Below are 22040 nucleotides of genomic sequence, written 5' to 3' on the forward strand. Positions count from 1 at the left end.
AGTGTGAAGACAAACAAAAGGACATTTGCAGACAAGCAATTACTAACAAAACACACAACGATGTACTTCTCTGAACTACTCTTTACAGCATTGTTTATGACTAAGTACAAACAACTTAAGTGACCGTGAATAAGAATGTATGGTTAAACGAGTCGCTGTGCAGCCATACTATGGAAAATCATGCAGCTGTGAAAAGAATGATGTTAATTATTGGTATTATACTGGATTATTCACTTCATAGTTTAGGATTAAGCAAATAAGTACTTAGGTTAAAGTTGTTAGGAACCAAGATTTGCAGGGTAAAAAAACATTTATAAATCAAAGAAATTGGGAGAAAACAACACCAAAGTTGACCTGAGAATATCAAAATAAACTCATGATTTTATTTTTTAAGATTTTATTTAGTTACTTACTTATGTGAGAGAGAGCCTGCACAAGGGGGGGGGGCAGCAGGCGGAGGGAGAGGGCCAAGCACACTCTGACCTCAGAGGGGGGCTTGATCTCAGAACCCGCAGATCCTGACCTGAGCTGAAATCAAGAGTCAGACGCTTAACTGACTGAGCCACCCAGGCGCCCCTACACTCATGATTTTAAACTTGTTTTTAACTACACACTGAAATGTCCTAGAAACAATATTATCTCTGGAATAACAGCACCCCTAATCCTCAGTTTTGAGAAAGCTAAATTCTTTGTAAAATGGCCAACTACAAGTCTGGGGCAAGAAATGTATAAAATGTGTAAAGCCTGAGACATCCTTTGGTTCCAAAAACTTAAGTCAACATGACACAGAAGCCAACTAAAAGAGGTCCTCACTGGCCAAAGCTGTGACGATTGGAGCAAAAAAAATCATAATTATAATGGAATGAAACACGCTGAATCAAAAATTTGTGGATAACACGATCATTATCAGTGCTGCAGAAAACAGAGCTGGCGGTGCTGTAAAGGAGGGATTAGCAGCAGGAGGAAACTACTGCAGTAACCAAGGCATGAAGAAAGCAAGAGGTGAGAGGTGAGGAAAGGGAAAGCCATTGGTGCATGTCAGCCACCATCTGAGGCAGCTTTTAAACTAAGAAAACCGGTAAGTTCTAAAGAGAAAGATTTAAGTGTTTATCTTGTCAGCAGGTCCTGCATTTCAGAGTTGACCAAACAAAGAGCCCCAGCTAAACAGTCCTACTTTACAAAAGAACGACAGCTAATAAATGAGGAATGAAACAAATTTTTTTTAAAAACTTCATTTTATAATGCCTTATTTAGGCAAGGATTGTAAATTGTGTTAAAACCATTAGACGAATCACTGGCACTGGTATGAGGCTAAGGTAACACCATCACCCGAACTGTTTTCTGATCATAAGGGAGAAAACGTTCAAGGGAGGAATAAAAGGTTACCTTCTTCATCAATCTTCGCAACACTAATGGGGGGAGAACCAGCCACTGACTTTGTCTCTCAAATGACGGAACATGAAGCACGCATCAACAATGTTTACCTTGACTAAGAAATAGAGGAATTGGCCAGATGACGCCAAAGAAGCAATCAGACAAAATGAGAATGCAGGACTTTCCTGCAGGAGAACTGGTATGCTGCCTTCAACAAGCTGGTGTCAAGACTATTTTATATTTGAAAAGAACTGAGGGATATAATCAGATGCAAGAAATGGTCCCTATATAGGATTCACAAATCAGCAATGAAAGACATTTTGTGGACAGCTGGAGAAACACTTAACACCTAGTTAATATTTAAAATACTAATGAATAATTATGAGATCATGTTATTTTAGCCATATACAAAAATTGTTGTTAAAGGCACTCTGAAGTTAAATAATTTATTTAAATTATATTGGCCAGATCTTTTTCAAGGCAACGGGAGTTACAGCCATTCTCAACTGACTAAATAAAATGCTAAATTAAACATCTCTCTTTTCCTTTTTACATTTTCTTCTCCATTCTTTGTGTTTTACTTCTTTCTCAAACATGAAGGAGGAAAAAGGGAGAGGGACAGAGGAGAGGGAGGGAGGGAGGGAACCAGGAAGAAATAAACTCATGTGCAGAAAGAACCTTTTATTTGATCAGACTCCTCTTAGAGCTATGAGTTAAAGTATACATTTGACCCCTGAACAACACAGTTGAAAATCCACATGTAACTTCTGACTTCCCAAAAACAACTAGTAGCCTACTGTAGACCTCAAGCCTTACTGAGAACATAAACATGTGATTAACACATATTCTGTATATTGCATGCAGCATATATGGCATTCTTACAATAAAGTAAGCTAGAGAAAAGAAAATGTTAAGAGTATCATTAGGAAGAGAAAATACAGTTATAGACGTGTACTGTAAAAAATCCACACATAAATGGACCCATGCAGTTCAAACCCATATTGTTCAAGAGTCAATTATATTTGAAAAGGTAGTGACACTAACTTCAGTGCCAATTTACTTCTTCCAATCTAAATTTTCACTGAATCCAACTAATTTTTACCTCTTCCGGATTTCTAACTCTGTTTTCCCATTTTCACTGCTACTGAGGTTAATTTAGACCCTCCTCATTTCTCAGCTTCAAGTATTAACAAACTCCTCTACACCCACCTTCCAGATAGATGCCTGCCCATATCACTCTCCTGCTTAAAAACCCAAGATGGCCAATCTGCCTAGCCACCTGAAGTTGAAACTTTCAAGTCCTTTACAACGTAGACCTAGCGAAATATTTTCTCACTCTTCTTCATCCACTGACACACATGCCACCCTATAAAGTCCTAAACTGATTAAAGCAAACCTACCTCTAAGGCATAGTCTTCCAGTATGGCTAATCCCTTCACCAGACAAGCTTCACCCTCAACTCCTACTTGAATTTCAAGCAAACTCAAGCCACATGGTGAAGCCTTTGTAAGCCCTTCCCAACAAAAGCACACATTCTCTCTTCTCTCTGCACACCAAACATTTACTCCAGCATCTATCACCCACAGTCTGCATCTCCCAGCGTCTTGTGTAAGCTCTAGCACATTACACTAATGAACTGGACTAAACATTCTTTCTTTCATGACCCAGAATCAGTTTTTCCTAAAAGAGAAATCCAAAAGCAATTCAGTATATCTGAACCATGCTTCCTTAGGGAGTTTTCTCTACGGAACCATTCATTCAACAAATACTTACTTATCACTTTCTATGTGCCAAGTACTCTGTCAGGTGCTAGGAATAAAGAATAAGAAATACATGATCATGGAGCTTAATCTACTGGGGGAGCAAACAAAAGTTTCACAACCATGTAATCACACCACAACCCTTATTTTTACAAACATCACTCTAATTTAGGACTTTACTCACCTTTTTTCAACTAATATAATGGACTATTATAATTGGTATTTATGTTTTTAAGATTACAACTAACCTACGTATCACTCTCAAATTATTCTTCCTAAAGTCAAGTTCTCATTACATTGCACAATTCAGGAGAAAGAACCATTCTTTGTAAAGAACTGGAAAGTCACCTAGAATGATTTCTGGTCCTATAGCAGCTTTAAAACTATGATTCTATTGCACCCTCTCTCCCATCACTGCCCCCACCCTCCCCTTTCTACTACTTAGAAAACATTCAAACTTGTCAGTTTAGAATTCAAAATATTCTACCTTTCCATACTTTACTCCAATACTTTCGTTTCTTTTGATACAACTGGCAGACACACCTGCCATCCTTCAAATATGCTCCAGTATCTTCTTTCTATTCCCCATTATTACAAAAACACCAAGCCACTACACGAATGCCACTTAAAAAAAAAAAAAACCTCTCTTTGAATACATTCCAAACAATAATTTATTCATAGGTACATTAAAAAATTGTGCATAACAATAAATACTAATTTAACCTGGATTTTGTTCCAAGAAACGTAAGACATTTAAAATGTCATATGAATAATTTGATATTTTGAAAAATGAAAATACTCTGAAATTTTAAGCTGATAATAATTATGGCTGAGATGGCAGGCCTAAATTACTGTAAACTACCTACCTTCTGTTTTTTCCTGTGTATTAGTTGAATTCTACACATGAAAAACATGTGACTCTCTGTAAATAAAACCAGCTAGATCCCTTAGATGACATTCCCAAGTCTTCGTTAGAGCCTCAAGTCAGTTAAGGCACTGCTACATCTCACTTTAAATCCTGACTCTCAATGTGATCACAATTTGTTTTCTTCTATCCAGGTTTCCACCATGACTGATGGGCCAATTAAAAGTTTACACAGACAATAAACCTCATTCAGAAGCTGTCCTTAGTGGCAAAACTTTCACCAGGTCTATCACTAGCTCCCTGTGGCAGGCAAACCAAGCATAAAAAAACCTCTGCAAAAGATGACTATCCTTATCTAAAAAGCAAACTTAAATCCTAACTGTGGACCTGTACAGTTCAAGGGCTACTCTCATAAACAGCCAATGATGCTACTGCAGGTATCTCACAACTCATGTAATCTCTCAAAACAGGTATTTGAACTGCACAGGAGACAGAATCAAAAGCTAGTGAAAAAAACAAGGTACCAAAAGGATCTTACTAAAAAGTGAAACTGTCATCTTGGTCTTCTAACCTGCCCTTCCCCTATGATCCCCACCCGTTTTCCAAGCCAGAAACAAGAGTACTATGCTTAACTCTTTCCCACCCAACCCCAGCATTCACGTCCAGTCCCTAGTTCCAAGTCCATTTTAACCTCCTAAATCTGCCTCTGGCCCACTCTGCCTCCATTTCCTGGGATCTTCCCTGAGATATGAGCTAATTCAACAGCCTCAGACCCATGTTCTTCTGCCGTCCCCCAACTCAAATGCAGCCTAGACACAATCCAGAGTGACCTCCTAAAAATACAAGCACTTACCTCAAGGTCCTAAAAGCACATTTCCTTCATCTCTGTACCTGTGGACTGACACTGCACCTGACACAAAGGAGGCTCAAAGACACGTTGAACTAAACAGAGGAGACCTAGGCTCATTTCCAAAACAAAGTTTCTGACCTGACTCCTGTGTGCCTCTCCAGTCTTATCCAACTCCCACTTACCTCTCACAACCCTCCACGCATTAGCATATGCTATTGCTTCTGCCTGAAATGCCATTCTCCCTCCCCTCTAGATACCTTAGGGACTCTAGTCATCTTCAAATGCCAAATCAGATATCCAACTTCAAAAAAGTTGTTCTTCCCTATCCCTCCCAAACACAGGAGCTGATTATCATTCCCTGCTTTGAGATATTCTGAACCTTGAAGATATTTCTATAATAGTCTCTTTAACTCCACCTCAATTTTTTTTTAACATCTCACTCACCTACTCTAATATAACTCCTTGCCTTCATATTTTAAATACTTTTTTATCTCTTCAGAGCCTGGCAAATAGCTAAGTAATTGGTGAATAACTGTAAGAATTCGAAGAGAGAAGCTGCTATAGTTTAAAAAGTAAAAGAGCAAACATTTTGTAAGAGGCAAGTGTACCATCAGAAGCAGTGCCCATTTCACCAGCAACAAGAAAAACTAATATCTAGGTTTCTAATCTTGAAGGCAAAATCTAGAAAAACCAGACAGAAAGGACCAAAAACTGAGAGTACTGGTTCTAAGATAGCCTAGGATAAGAATCAAGGGGACAGACTTGAGGGTTAAATTGTATAAACATAACCTCAGTGACATGCTCTGGCATAATAAAGGCAAACCTTGCACAGATGGGGGTAATGGCAAAACTGCTGCGTGCCTATCTGCCACAAGGCACTAGGCAGTAACAACCAACATTTGAGCACACAACACGTGACAGGCCTATCTGACCCTTTCACATACATTACCTCATTTAACCCTCAGGACTCCTGTAAGTAAATATATTATTCTCCTTACAAACACAGGGAAGGTCCTGAGAATGAGTAACCGGCCTGAGGCCACAGAGATAATAGTGGCACAACTATGATTTTCACCCAAGTTTGATCACAAGCTTGTGCTCTCAACCACTACGCAGTCATATATCTGTATTACCCTCAATTTAATTCTCAAAGCAACCCATGAGGTAGCTGCTATCCTCATTTTATTTTAGATGAATACAGGGTTTCAATAATTTGCCCAAGGTCACACACACACTCCGAAAGTAGTAGAGCTGGGGTTTGAACCTCAGACAATCCAGCCATAAAGCTCCTCACACAACTCTAGAAGACTGTCACTGATAAAGCCAAGATCTCATGTTCCTTCTCCAAGTATTGTGTTGCTGAGACCATGAGCCCTCCAGTTTCCTTCTCAGATGTATCATCTTCCCGAGCTACTCCACACCTGCCTGCTCTACTCCCAAACTCTGCCTAAGACTCTAAGACAGCAGATCTCAAATACTATCACCTCAGGACACTTATACACACTTAAAAATTCACAAGTACCTCAAAGAGCTTTCATTTCTGGGGATTATACCTGTCAACATTTGCCATTCTAGAAATTAGAAGAAAATTTAAAAACGTATTAACTCATTAAATATAAAACCTACCACTTCTTTTTTAAGATTTTATTTATTTGTCAGAGAGAGAGAAAGAGAGAGAAAGAGAGAATGCACAAGCAGGGGGCACAGCAGGCAGAGGGAGAAGCAGGCTCCCCGCTGAGCAGGGAGCCTGATGTGGGGCTTGATCCCAGAACCCTGGGATCATGACCTGAGCTAAAGGTAGATGCTTAACCGACTGAGCCACCCAGACATTCCAAACCTACCATATGTTAATAAACATCTTCATGAAAAGTAACTACTTTCAAAAACAAAGTCAAATGTCATGAGGACACTGTCTTACATTATTGCAAATCTCTTTAATGTATGACATACTAAAAACAAAAACTTTCAAAAACAAAGTCAAATGTCATGAGGACACTGTCTTACATTATTGCAAATCTCTTTAATGTATGACATACTAAAAGACAGCTGGATTCGCATATCTGCTCTGAAGTCAGTCTGATCAGATATCACGTATCATTTTTTTAGCTTCTGGAAGACTCCACTGTACACTCGTAAGAGAGTAAGAATGAAAAAGACAAATAACATCTTAATAATATCTCTAAGAACTTAAGGTTTCTATAGCCAAATCCTCCTCCCTGCAAAACCTCATACACGATTTCCTTAAATCCTTTCTCAAGTAGTACAAAAAGTTTCAGTACAAATTGGTTTAACTAAAATTTCTAATCAATAAGACCTTTTGAAAACAGATCTTGAAATTATGGTAAAACACAGAGCTGAACAGCAGGATATAGTAGTCAGTACCAAGCTCGAAAAGGAAAAGATTGGCATACCCATCTGCATCCTCAGTGCCCGGCCTGTGACTACACTGCTGTTAAAACGCAAGTCTAACCATGGGTATGTGCCCAAGAACACACGAGTGAATACAAAATACCGTCTGAGAAGCACAGAGAGAAGTTTCCTATGCAACAACCATAGGAAACCACCAATTTGAAAGGCCAAAAATGGTTCAAATACTAGCAATTTCATCCAACCCAATAAATTAACTCAAAATACAACTATAAAGATATCCCAAGTATAGGTCATCCACAAATTTCAACTCAAAATAAATACAAATATTTGTCAAGTTAGATTTTTATTCTCTATATTTGAAGTCAAACATAAAGCACAGAAGAACAACATCCTAAGACAAACACAATCTGCCATCTAATCAGCAAAAGCTGAGTGCCCACTAACAAGCAGGGTAATAATTCAAAGCCATGATTTGTGGGGTAAAACCTCACCAAGATCAAAAAGGTAAGGCAAGCGAGGCCATGAATCCTAAATGTGCTCCTTAACATGAGATCAGCAACAATAACCTGGTTCACAGCTTCAGCACCAAGCGACAGATGCCAACAGAAATATTTTCATTTCTTTCGTCAGACTTTCCATAATCTATTTGTTTCTTCCTCTCTTACAATGACCCATAATAGTCTAACTACCATTATTTAGTGAGGATTTTGGTCTCGTGAGGCACTCGACATTTATTCCAGCTGCTAATTCATATATACAATCACTTGGGAGGTTTTAATGTACTAGCAATCAGTTTTAACCCACTAGACCTTTTTTTCCCCTAAAAGAAAATTATTCATAAAATGCTGACCTTACAAATCACCAAGAAGCCTTTAATAACACTAGAATATTGCTCTAAAGCTAGAGAGTGATGTTTCAGAAGATTTGCAAAGAAATCTAAAGCAACTCCGTTCAAATGGAGTTCTCTATCCACTGCTTTTTGACTGCATTATGTGACCACCTTTTCCTAAAACAGTGACATGTTTAAAACTGGATTTTTGACCGACATGAATAGTATTCTTATGGGGACTTTCATGAGGTTTTTGCACCATAACCTAAAACAGAATCACAAATATTAAGAATCGGACAGGTAGCTCTCATCTATCAACATGCTTAGCCACTAATGTAAATGGTTTTAAGTCTGGAGCGAGCAGAGACTAGGTCTCTCCGTATTATCAAATCTGTATCAAAGGCCCATTCCAAGCCACATCACCATGTGTGTATGTAGGATGGAAGTGGGGGGAGTACAGTGAAATTAAGAATACAAACTAGAGTCAAACAGACCTATGTCTAGAGGATGTTTACATTCATCTTTAAGGCTAAAGCTTCCTCATTTATAAAATGATATCTACCTCACAATTTTGGCATGAGGATTAACACACGTAAAGCACAACGCCTATCACATCATTAGCATTCAACAAAGCGATTTTTTTCTGTGACTACAAATCCCTGAGTTTCTCTAGTTTCCCTAAAATTAGAAAACAAGTGATAATTCTTTAGCTGTCCCAAATAAAGTACAGTTTTCACGTTCAACAATCTTAGATGGAAATATATGAAGAGCTATTGTTCCACAAAACATGGCAGTTGGCTTCATCAGACCCTGCTTTATGATGCTGCGGCGTCTGCATACAACTATACACAATCTTATGAAAGAAAAAATTGCCCCCCAAAAAGCTGAGTGCAAATAATATTTTTGACTTACCGTGAATAAATCTTCATTTGTTTGGTCTTCAATTAGCAGGGACTCCTCTAATACCCTTTTTCATCTATCCCACCACACCTCCCCCTCTCAAAATCTGCCTACTTAAAAAAAAAATCTATCTACAACAGGTAGACATATCCAGAGAATCAACTTTAATACTCTTTTTGGATACAAAGATCACCACCTATTTTCTGTTTTGTTAGATCGCCACATGCTTACTTTGTAAAGTATACATTTGTAGCAAATAACTTTGAAAGAAAAATTACTATGCCTAATAATTCCTTCTTCGCTACTATTCTACACTTAGGGGTACCTGGGTGGCTCAGTTGGTTAAAGGACCAACTCCTGATTTCGGCTCAGGTCATGATCTCTAGACTGTGGGATCTAGCCAAGCTCCATGTTCAGCGGGGGTCTGCTTGGGATTCTCTCCCCCTCTGCCCCTCCCCCGCTCTCTCACTTGCACTCTCTCTCTAAAAAAAATAATAAAAATAAAAGTGCATCAAACATTTAACTCAACTTTGGACTGTTGAGAACAGGACAAATACAAACCTAGCAAGGTGTATGAAAATTACATTTTAGTCTTCCAGTAACTTAGAACTGAAAGTTCTAATATGATTTTACATCAGCTCCATGTCCAATGAGGAAGATTTTCCTGTTTTTGAAATCCCATAAAACTCCACAAAGAAAATAACTTTATGTAACCAAATAAAAAGTCAATCATTTAAGCCAATATATCAGGGGGAGAGTCTGATATATAAATATATATATTAGAAATATATTTCCTGTTTTGGACTTAAAGAAAACATAAGGCTGGTAACCAACATAGGTGTCAACCTTCCCTCAACCCTGTCTCTTCTTTAAACTATTACCCTCTTTCCACTTTAAACTTTCAAACAGCAGTCTATAACCTTTTTCCTAACCTCGCATTTGCTTAAAACCTAATCTACAGTCTGACTTCTACCTCCCCAGTCCCAGAAAAATTTGCTCTGCTTATATTCACATAACCACCAAATCCTATTAAACCATTCTCAGAGCTCATCCTACCCTAAACCTGGCTGTCACTTGTCGCCACTGAAAAGTCCCTCTTGCCCAGCACTCTTGGCATCTGTAATTTTGCTCGCTCCTATTCTCCTACCTCATTATCCATTTTATTGCAGTCCTGTCCAAAACATAATGTTGGCTGCTCCTAAGGATTCCCTTGGTCCTCTCCTCTTCCTGTCCTCTATTAAGCTGAGCTCCATGAGTAAGTTTCACACTTAAGTGTATGCATACTTTCATTCTCCTCAGCAGGGGCCAAAATTCTCAACTGATTCTCAAATAGGGACCATACCTCCCCAAAAAAGGTGAAAAGCATTTGTTCATACACTCTTCCCCAGTGATCTTCTAACTTCCAATACTAACTATATATGGACCAAATCTATAAAATCCCCAACCACTCTCTGGTCCAGATACCTATTAGATATATCCACCTACATATCCAACAGGCCCTGTGAAACTTAGGATCAAAAGCAAGCTATTCCACTTTCCGTGGCCAAATCTGCTCTTCTTCCTCTACTGCCCAAGTTAAATCATACCAAGTTACTCAGCAGAAAAAACTTCTGAATGGTACCCTATTTTTATAACTCATTGCTTATCTGTCCCTAATTCTGATATCTTTCAAATTTTATCCTATTCTTTTCCAGCTCCTATTATGTCCTTGACCTCTCACAAGGACTTAAAAGAATTCTCTGGCCCCAGTTTCTTGACCCCTTTCATTCAAGCTCCACATTTTACTATGTCTCTCCCGAAAAAGTGTGTCACAATATCCCCACCCCTATTCACTTAACCTCTCAATGGATCCCCATTAAAGTCCCAATACTTCAAGAAAAAGCCTAAGACTATTCACAAACTGTTTCCGGCCACTCCTCCTGTCCCTCACATTTTTGCATCCTATGTTTCACAGCTCAAGTTGTATGTAAGCTGACTTTGCAGATGCTTCTCCTCCATCAAAAGTCCTACTCGGCCTGACAAGTGCCTATTCACCCTTCAAAACTCAGTTCAAAGACCTCTGAGATGACTCCATCAAGTTTCCCAAGCAGAATTAGCTGTTCCTTCCTTAGTATGACCCAAATGCATTGTATATTCCTCATTACTGTATAACATGATGAGTGCTTTATTGGTTCATTCGTCTTTATACTCCACTATAAATCTACTTGGGACAAAAGACCATAAGCCCCACAAGGACAGCAAGCCTATACATGGCGCCTGACATATGGGTGTCTGACTATTTTTGGAACCGAGTTTTAGCACTATTTTAAAATGCTGTATTCAAGTATAATTAGTTCTACTATATTGCTTGTTCTGAAATATGAATTTGTTCCAACGTGATTGATATATCAGGGAATGTGAGCACAATGCAAAATTCTAATTTGCATACCATTGCTCATTTGCATCTACCACACTAGATGAAGGTAGAAAACTGCACTCAGCTGAACAGAGAGCTGTGCAGAAATACACAAAACACACACACCTCAAACACTACCCGCCCCCTCAGTTCTCCATGTGGTATGAGCCACACCCACCCACCCACATCTGGTGTTACTATAACTTTCCACCTGATTTCAGGTAACCTGATTTCTACCATTTCACAGGAACTCACAAGCAGCAAACCTTTCCATGCCCATCTCCACAAGCAAACCACGTTTTTCTCAATGTAAAGTTCGACATTTATTATAGTATTTATATATTCCTTAGCCATTTCACATATGTAAAACTGTGTTACCATTTTCATCAGGTTTGTTTTTAACAGTAAGTCACTAGGTTTTTGAGTGTTGTGTTTCGACCTCATTTTTCCCTGTGAGCCTGTAGTTTTTACTGCACAATTTTGCATACCATGATAACTTTCAGGAACCTACATGCTGCTTCATAGCAGAATGAACTACATAAATTATCAGCTGTATGATGATGAGCTCTTAGACTTCAAGAAAATTTCAATATTCCAACTGCAGTAAGTTACTGGAGAGAAAACTCTGCCCTCCCCCAAGTTTCACCTACATACAGCCCATGTCCCAGTGAACTATTAGGATAGTCACAACCTTTAAACTTGGTGCCTCTCACTTCTGGTAAACAGAGGGTGGTTTTCTCCAGTTTTCTCTTTCTTTCTCTTAAGCTCTACCATCCACTTAAGCCTAACTCAAAAAACAAGTTCTCAGTGCCTGAATTTTCAAGTGTGCCCCGTTTCATTGTTTCATTGTTTTGACTGCTTTTAACTTCTAAAATATCCTGACACTTTGATTTTAAATCACCCTGTATTGTAGAGCAATTGGCCAAACCCTCGAGTCCATTTTAAAAGGAACTACAGAACACAAAATACACTATAACCAAGTTAAAAAGATTGAGAATCACTAACTCCATACTCTAAGTGACTTTTTTATATGTAGGGCCTCCACTCAATCCTCTACACTGATGCCAAAGTAGTCTATAAATCACCTTACTCCCCTAATAAAAATATTTTGGCTCCCTTCTTTTGGGATAAAGATACAAATTTCAGTTTTAGTTGAGCAAGCATGGTCCTTCAAAATCTAGGACACAGCTTTGCAGGCTTATCTTCAGTCACTCTCCCTGTCCTAGTATCACCTCACCACTGGCCGTACCCCAACTTCTGGCACCTCAGTGCCCCCACCATTCCCTTCTGTTTGAAATGACCCCCTCACCACAGTTTGACAAACACCAACTCTGTTGCTATTTTCTGTAAAGTGGTCCCACACCTTCCACAAATTTATTCATCCATTCTTCCGTTCTCTCATAGCACTTTGTACACCTCCAAACACTGATAGACTACATGGCAAAAACTGAGTAGAGTTCATTTTTAAATTCTTAGGGTCCAACGCTGTGTCCAGCATATACTATTCCTTGACACATAAATTAAGTTATCAAGAAAATATAAATGGATGAGGGAGAGGTAAAGGCCAGGGAAGATTAAGGCAGTGTATATAGGAGTCCCCACTTTGGACATAAATAACTTTCTCCTCTTTAATTATTCATTCAAATACAAAAATATGGTGCATTCCATTGTACTCTAATGCGCCAGACTCTGTGTACCATAAGATTACACTTTAATTTATTTGGTATTTCTTAATTTCACAGCGTTTTCTTAACCACACTTTTGTTGTAAAATGGCTACCTTCGTAAAGTGAGTAGCAGGCAAGGTTAAAGAAAAAAGAACGTCAAAAGTGGAAGGTAAGGATTTGAAAACTGAAATTGGAACTGTTTTCTAGACATTAACAAAAGTTCCATTCACAACCAAAAAGTGTAAATAAGTACTGCACACCCACAAATCCAAGTCTTTCTGCATTAAAATACATGTCCTTAGCCAAACCTATCTGGACTTTTCCAAAGTGATAAACACTTTAAAAGCAAAGCTCCCCAACCAGTGTACCTTGCATCTGGGAAAGTTACAAGTGTGAAGATATTGGTCCCTCATCCCCCACGGCCCAACGGTTACAGCTGTGAGCAGCACTGACCAGTATGCCTTACGTATATTATCCCTTTCCATTGCACTAAGATATGAAAAAACCTTATGCTTCAAAGAATATAAGAAGGTTAACGTGCGTATAGCGGGATGCCTAAGCACCAACCAAAATGGCTTATTTATAAACTATAAGTACAGTAGGCAAATTCCTTCAATGCCTTTTTTTTTTATTTGAAGTCAGGACCAAGTTCTATAACCAACTTCGTTTCTAGTCAAGAGAAAATAGTCTGAAATTTCCCAATAATTGTAGTTTTAATGTGCCACCAAGATTTAAGAAACCTGAAAACACCTACAAACCAAACAGGCATTCAAAAGGGCTTCTTCCCCTACATTACCGCTGATCAAGATACTTTTGAAACTATGCAAGAATCAACTTTCAGAATGAATCTCTCAATCTCACGAGAAAATATCTTCTGTCCCATCCTTATTTTTTGACTACTTCATTTAGTATCTTGTTCACCTGCAAACTGAAGAGATACAATGACCACAAATAACTTCTACCCATTAAAACGCTTCTGCCCTCCCAAAAGAAGTAATCTCCAGCAAATACCTCACATTCTCATGTGCTTTCCCTCCTAACGGCAAGTACCTTGGGCAAGTCATTTTAATCTTTCTGGGTCACAGTTTACACATTCGTAGCTTTTCAAATATTTTGTTTACAGCACGTTGACTGGACTAGATCTAAAAACAGTACGCAATTTTCATTCTAAAAGTCATCACATTCTGAAGTCTGTGATAACTGCTCTGACAGCAATTACAAAAGAAAGTCTTCAAAACGTTTTGATCCATGACCATACCAGCCCGGAAAGCCTACAAAACTGTTTTGAAATGGTAAACCCCAGCATGCTGTGAAACACACCTAGTGCTATTACGGCCGTTTAATTCTTCATTAGTTCACATTCCCACTTTTCCTCTCCAAAATTAAATTTCCAGATAAAAGAATGCAAGAAATTACGCACTAGCACTAATGAGACAATCCACCTAGAAAACAGGTAAGTATAGGAACTCAAATTCAAGCAGATTATTTAAACCACGTCAGCTTAACACAGTAAATCCAAGAAGGTCAAGCAAGAGGACTATTCACAATGTTGACATCTGCAGTAACAGTTAAAGAAAAGGTTACAGGTGTTCGTGAGCAGGCTCTCTGCGGAAGGGGAGGGAGGAAAAGAGTCCCAGGGGGAAAAAAAGTTTCCAAAGAAAATAACGATTGGCATTTAGAAATAAAAAGGGAGAGATTGGTTGGGGTTAGGGGAGAAAACTACTTCAAGTAATTAGGGCTATCTCCGAGTTCTGAGCAATACTAGAAATCTCTTCATCTGGTGCTAAGTGCCTCTTTAACCAGGTCATCGTCACTCCCATCCCCTCCCCCCAAATCTGCGTTAAACTGAATTTTAAATACTTTTGGGGGTCGGGGGGATCAACAGTTGGTTTCCAGCGTTGCGGTAACTGCGAAGTTCCACACTCCACGACGCACAATCCCACACAGCCACTCCGCCAAAGTTGCCACCCATCGTGGCCAAGAGTCCCGGACACCCACTCGCCGCTTCCGGGGGGCCGCAGCCGGGGTCCCAGGGCCAGGGCGCCCTGCCCCCGCCCCCTGCACGCCCCCGCCGTCAATCAACGCCCCCCACCCCCGGGCTGGGCGCGGGGGGCGCGGCCTGGGACCCATCCGGATCACCACGGCGGCGCGTCCGGAAGACCCGCAACAGCCGCCAGCTCCGCCACCCACAAAACTCAAGTTGCCCGCGCCATGGCCCCGCGCGCCGCGGTCCCAGAGGGCACGACCGAGCGGGGTCCGTGCGCGGCCAGTGCGGGGAGCAGCGCCCGGCCGGGCCTCGGGTCCGTCTCGCTCACCTCTCGGGGTGCGCCGCCTTCCTCCGCCGCTGCCGCCGCCTCCTCCCTGTGAGTGCAGCGGGGTCTGACCTGTGGAACCACCATACCAGTCCCGCCCGCTGCTGCAGCGCCGCCGCCGCCGCTCCTCCGCCGCCTCAGCCGCCGCTCTTTGTTCCCCCTCCGAAGCGCCACCGCGTCAGCCGCCCGCCTCAGCCGCCCCGACGGGCCGCCACTACGCCCTCCCGCCCTCTCGGCCCCCGGCCTCGCCCTCCTCGCTGCGCCCACTGCCGCCTTCGCCTCCCCGCCGCCGACGCCGCCGCCACGGACGCCGCCGCCTCCTCCTTCGCGCCCCCCTCGTTTTCATTGAAAGCAAACAAGCATCATGGCGGCGGCCGCCGTCCCCCAGCCAGCGAGCACCCCGACCGCCGCCGCCGCTTCAACATCCCGGCCGCCCATTGGCCAGCGCCGCCGGGCGCGACCATTCGGTGTCCGGCGGGGTGGGTGGCTCCCCGCACGCCGTGCCCAAGCCCCGCCCCCTCGGACTCCCCCGCGCTGGGCGGCGGTGGACCGGCCCGGCGCGCTCCTAGGTCAGCCCTGCCGCTGCTCTTCCCGCTTTCCGTCTCTCCTTACCCGCTCCGTCCCTTCTCTCTCCTCTTCTTCGCCGCCCTGTTTTCCCATTTATTCCCCCCGCCCTTTTTTATGTCCCAGGCTGTTCACTTTTGTCTCCTCTCTTCGCTCCCTTTCCTCGGTCTCCTTCCCCTTCGTTCTGCCAGTCACGTGGAAACGCGGACCAGTTCTCAGGCTTGACTTGAGCCAGTGTCTCCATCTGCCTAAAGACGAGACGTTAAATCGTGAACAGTCGTATGATGCTTTCTGCCTCAAATATGCAGAAAAAAAGTTCACTAGTGGCCCGTTTCCGTCCGTTAATGGTCATTCAGTTCAGTAAGTTAAGGGACAGTAATGCTGGTGGAATCCTAGTCCGAGCAACTGTCCGAGGCTGCTTTCAGGAATCACACTGTTCTGTTCAGGTAGGGGTTGGAGGTGAGCAGAGATCGATGGGAATGGTGCTTGCCTCGGTGCACGTTAGCTGGCTGGTGGTTGAGGCCCTGTGCTGAAGCCAGAATGTAGACATCAATCAGGCCCCACCCTGCCCTGAGTAAGCTCACCGTCTAGGGAAGAGAGAGACACCCAACAAACAAATCCTTTAGAGACGCTTGTGGGGGGTGGGGGGGCATGGCGCAGAGGGACAGGATAGCCACTTGCCCACCTACGGGGAATGAGCCATGGGCTGCTTCCTGAAAAATCCACCCTGAAGAAGTGGGTGTGAAATTGGTTCCAGGAATGAACAATAGTATCAAAGTGAGACACACCCACTCACTGAAGGCCGACTTAGGCTACAAGGATATGGGAAATGGGTGGCTGCTTGCTGCTGGGGCACTGGAGAGCTGAAAGAGCAGGAAAAAGATTGAAGGACCAAAACTGTTGGAGTTCCGTGCTTGCCTCTCTCCAGCATGGCCTGGGGGTGGTCCTTACCTGTATTCTTCCAAGAAATCAAATGACAGCCCAGTGTTCAAGTGCCAGAGGACACTGGACAGGGCAGGGCAACAGCAAAGCCCAGCAGGGATGAGGGATTGATGAAACAAGTGCAGACTGAGCTCTTAGCATCCTGCTACATCCTCCAACCCCAGACCACTGAGTACTGGCCTTGTGTGGCCCCTGCTATTCAGTATCACCTGGCTGAGGGGCTGACATCCATCTAGGTCTCTACCCATTTGAGTACTATGCCCTGGCAGCCTGTGCTCTAGCCTTGTAATTCATCTGCCCAGAGGAAGCTACTTTTTATAATTGGCACAGTGTGTATGGAAGAGAGGAGCTCGTAACAAAAAACTTAGTGCATAAAACAACTTTTTTTTACATCTCATGATTCTGGTGCCCACCTAGACAGTTCTACCGGTCTCACTGGGGGTCTCATGCCTATACCTGAGGTGGTAGCTGGGGACTGAGTATCTGCCACCTTAGCACCCCCCCCCATTGAGACCTCTATCTCTGTGTTATGAATGTCTCATCCTCCTGCTTTTCTGTGGCCTCTCCCCCCAGTGGGTTATCCTGGATGTCCTACCTGGCAACCTGGGGTTCCACGAGGGAGGAAGGGGAAGCTGGCAGGCCTTTCTGAGGAATATCACGTTCTCTGTATTCTATTGGTCAAAGCAAATCTTCCAGATTCAGGAAGAGAAGACATAAGGCAGGAACTGTGTGCACATACAGGGACAATGGACTTATTCGGGGCCATCTCAGTTGGCTAGGTACCACAGAGGGTCCCAGTGGTGGCCCTGTCTGAGCACATCCTGTTCTTTCTGAAGAGAAACCACCAAATGACTCACCTTTCCAGATCCACATCAAAGAGACCTTTGTGTTAGGCAGGACCTCCCATCACAAGTTATAAAAACACAACTCAAATAGGCTTTATGAAGAAGGAGTTCATTTATGTATTCAGGGGTCCTGTAATTGACAAGTTCAGGCATCATGAGATGTCATCAAGAATTGATCTCACCCCCCTACCCTTCGCTCTGCCTCCCCCACACTAGTGTCCTCACACAGGCTTTGTGACCAGGCAGGGAAGATGGCCACTAGCACCTTCTTCTACCAGATTCTGCCAGTTTCTCCACATGGATAGAGTGTGTACCTCTTTCCTCATTGTTCCAGCAAAAAGCTCAAAACAGGCTGTCATTGGCCTGGCCCAAGCCCCATCTCTACCCCTGCAGTGAGGTGTGAGGTCAGCCCCATGTGAACCAGATGTATTGAGAGTGGGGAAGGGGTTCCTCAGGGAGAGCTGAGGATAGCCAGAGAACAGGAGCACCCCTCGGGGAAGGCTTCTCTGGTAGAGTTTGTCACTGTCTCCTCAGGCTCCCCCCCCCAATCTTTACCTCCATGAGGGAACTTAGCAGATGATGCTCTTTCCTCCCCTGCCAGTCTCTGAGCTGCACATCTAAGTCTGACTTAAGTTGTTGCCTTCATGCCACCAACTGGGCTGCTTTTAAGCCTTTCCAACACACAGTCTTTCTCAGGTTCTTCCTCTATTATGAGAACCTTGCCCCTCATGTCCAGGAGTAGGCATGGGACCCAAGCAGGACCCATCTGGGATTGATTTATGGACATAGGAAGAGAATCCCGGCTCCACTGGGATGCTAAGTAAGGACAGTATGAATTGGTGGCAACCAGTGCATCTTCCCCACCATGTGGAGAGATGACAGATGATGAAGAGAGAATGTCTTGGTGACGCAAACCCTTGGTACTGGGTGCCAAGGTCCCAGTTGCGGTAGTTTTTACTTTTAACCTGTGACCTATCCCAAGTACATGTCCAATAAATGCATTTTTTGCTTCAGAGTTGGGCTTCTGCCACTTGCGATCAAAATACTTCTAATTTGATGCTCATTAAATGTATTGGATAAATAATAAAGATAGACAACTGAATGCTGGCCATGATCACTGATGTTGCCATGGTGTCTATATCTCACCTGTGGCTGGAGCATTGGACTTCAAACTCAGGGTCAATGTAGGATGTGGACTATAATTTTATGGGTCCAGCAACTAGAGTTGTCAAGAGATGGACAAGGTTGGTCAAACTGACTACAGTAACTAAAATTCACAAGAGGCAGTCAAATGAAGTAGGTTCCAAGGTTTATCAGCAAGACAAGGCCAACCACTGTGTGACCAGAATGTTTGCAGTGGAGGGTTCACACATCTTCAGCCCATAAGGAAATACAGAGTCATACTAGGGGTTGCTTGGTGAGCCTGAAATATGGGCCCTGGCCACTCAGCTTTGACTGTCGGATGCCTTCTTTCAGGGTGGAGACTCGCTGGCTAGGGACCAGAACCGATGACCAAGATCCCTGATCCCCACCCAGTGCTGAAGACATGGATCCACCCTGGCCATCTCTCTCTTCTTTTCTGGCCTCAAGTCCTCCAGGCCACAGTTTTCTTCAGATAGGTCCTTTGTCCATTGTTTTAACTTGCAATTGCTTGAAAACCCAACTCAAATAACTTAAGATAAGAGAGGAGTTCACTGGCCCAAATAGCTTTAAAAGGCCAGGAAATACACACCAGCTTTAGGTGTGACTTGTTCTGGGGTCTAATGTCACCCTCAGTTCTGCTCACCTCCACGTTGATTTTATCATCAGGGGCCACACTGAAGCAGAATTGACGCCAGCTCCTACCAGGTTCAAACCCAGTGGGAGAGAGAGCTTTCCCTCAACAGATGAATAGACATCCTGGGTCTGACTCTTCATTTTCATCCCTGAACCAAATGCCACATTCACAGCAATGTCCTACCCCGGCCAGGAAGAAGTCACCTGCCCACTCTTGGATGTGGATTGTCTTCAAGCTCACTCAAAGCACATGTGGGAAGAATTCGGGGGGGGGTCCCCCGAAAAACTGAGGATGCTGTTGCCAAAGAAAGAGGAATAATGCAGAAAGGCAGAAAGAAGCAGAGGTCTAGGGTCTCTGGATCAAACCTCCAACTGCACCTGCTCAGCTCCCCTGCCAGCTGCTTCTCCAGGAACCCATCTAGTCCTGCTCTCTCTCTCAGTACAGAGTGAGGACAAGGTGTTTCCATGCCTCAGAGTGTGGGAGGCAGGGTGGGGCCCTCCCATTTCAGAGCTTGGACGTTCTCCCTGAAGACTCACGTTAGAGAATTCATGGGAACAGGAAAAAGCTGTAAATCCATTTCTGTTTTTAAGTGTATGTTATTGTTTTCTTTTCCTAAGATCAAACCCCTTTTTCCCTGCCGTAAAAGTAATTTGCGGGGGCGCCTGGGTGGCTCAGTCGTTAAGCATCTGCCTTCGACTCAGGTCATGATCCCAGGATCCTGGAATCGAGCCCCATATTGGGCTCCCTGCTCCGCTGGGAGCCTGCTTCTTTCTCTCCCATTAGCCCTGCTTGTGTTCCCTCTCTCTCTGGCTGTCTCTCTCTCTGTCAGATAAATAAATAAAATCTTTTTTAAAAAAAGCAATTCGTGGTTATGGTTTTAAAAATGATTAAAACCAAACAGCAGAAAGGCATGAAGAAGAAAGTAGAAGTCTCATCTCTGGCCCTACTCCAGCCACACTCCCTAGAGATTTGAATTGATTACAATGCTTTGGCCTTTTAAAACGAAACAAAACAAACAAACACACCCAAACACCTTCAAATATGCTTACTGGATGAGGTAACTGACTCTGAGACTGAAAGTCCAAATGTAGGACAGCCATTAGGGTTATTTGATTTAAAGCCTATGGGCAGATTAATCGCTGATCCTACCCTGGACGAGAAACATTTTGTTCCTTTGCTACTTGTTGTGGGATACGTGGGGTGTTGGGAGTGATAGCAGGAGACTGAATGCGGGTCCCTCCAGAGATGGCTGGGGCCCCGGGGCTTCTTCAGTCCGGGCTGAGGTGACAGTCTCAAGTTTCTTTATGTTCCATTTGATTTGTGGGTCACTTTCTGAATTCATTAGGATTTAGGATTTCTTCAGTTTCTAGAATAGAAACCTGACTCATAACTCAAGCAGAAATAGGAACTTACTACCTCGGGGTAATGCTAGCTGCTTTAATAAACAGATACAATATATCTTGCTCGTGTAACAACCCTTTCAGCAGATGATTTTCTTCCATGTGGAAAGACCTGGAGACCTGAGCCCCTTCCTCTTGTGGGTTTGTCATCCCCTAGGACAAAAGATCTTATGGCGGGAGGGGAAGGGTCCTTATACTCCCAAGCGATCTGTGCATAGACGTCAAGGTGGGATGTTGTGAACCCAGGTGAGAAAATGTTCACATTTCCTGCCATTTTGAATCTAGGTAACAATCCCAGGAGAATGAGTAGTACCTATAACTATCACCAGTGGAAACCCCAGCCTGACAGTTTAGTATCCTATCATAGTCACTGGGGAGATCTTTTCCCCCCAATTAATTTTTTCTTTTTTGACTGGGGTGAAATTCACATAACTTAAAATTAACTGTTTTTTTTTTAAGATTTTATTTATTGGTGGGGCACCTGGGTGGCACAGCGGTTAAGCGTCTGCCTTCGGCTCAGGGCGTGATCCCAGCGTCCTGGGATCCAGCCCCGCATCAGGCTCCTCTGCTGGGAGCCTGCTTCTTCCTCTCCCACTCCCCCTGCTTGTGTTCCCTCTCTTGCTGGCTGTCTCTCTCTGTCAAATAAATAAAATCTTTTAAAAAAAAGATTTTATTTATTTGAAGGAGAGGGAGAGAGCACAAGCAGGGGGAGCGGCAGGCAGAAGGAGAGGGAGAAGCAGACTCTCCTCAGAGCAGGGAAGCCTGATGCGGGCTCGATCCCAGGACCCCAGGATCATGACCTGAGCTGAAGGCAGACGTTTAACCCACTGTGCCACCCAGGCACCCCCAGTTAACCATTTTAAAGTATACCATTCAATGGTATTTAGTACATTTGCAATGTTGAGCAACCCTCTCTAATTGGAAACCATTGTCATCATCCTAACGGAAAATATTGGGGAGATCTTGAAATTTTATTTTCATTCATCTAATACTTTGAAAATGTGGTAGCTATTAGAGCCTCCAGTAGATCTTGCTATTTGATATGCCATTCAAATGCATAAATATTATGTCATAATACTTAGAATATTTTGGTAACTGTATTTCAGTGTAACTGATTTCCTTTGTAATCCTATGTATTTTTTTATGCTTTTTAAAAAATATTGTTCTGTACAAGGGTCTGTGGACTTTACC

At 42.9% G+C, this 22040-nt stretch overlaps 1 protein-coding gene across 2 annotated transcripts in view; it reads right to left on the reverse strand.

Moving 5' to 3' along the window:
- Positions 1-15731, reverse strand: part of CNOT6 (CCR4-NOT transcription complex subunit 6) — a 68993-nt gene extending 53262 nt beyond the window's left edge. The window contains exon 1 of one of the 2 annotated variants that reach the window (XM_034655824.1): positions 15325-15731. The gene's annotated coding sequence lies outside the window, so the exon portion shown is untranslated. The remainder of the gene's footprint in view (positions 1-15324) is intronic. The other variant, XM_034655823.1, reaches the window with a different exon arrangement.
- Positions 15732-22040: the final 6309 nt, after the last annotated feature.

The sequence above is a fragment of the Ailuropoda melanoleuca genome, chromosome 3, assembly GCF_002007445.2.
Source record: "Ailuropoda melanoleuca isolate Jingjing chromosome 3, ASM200744v2, whole genome shotgun sequence".
Lineage (NCBI taxonomy): Eukaryota > Metazoa > Chordata > Mammalia > Carnivora > Ursidae > Ailuropoda > Ailuropoda melanoleuca.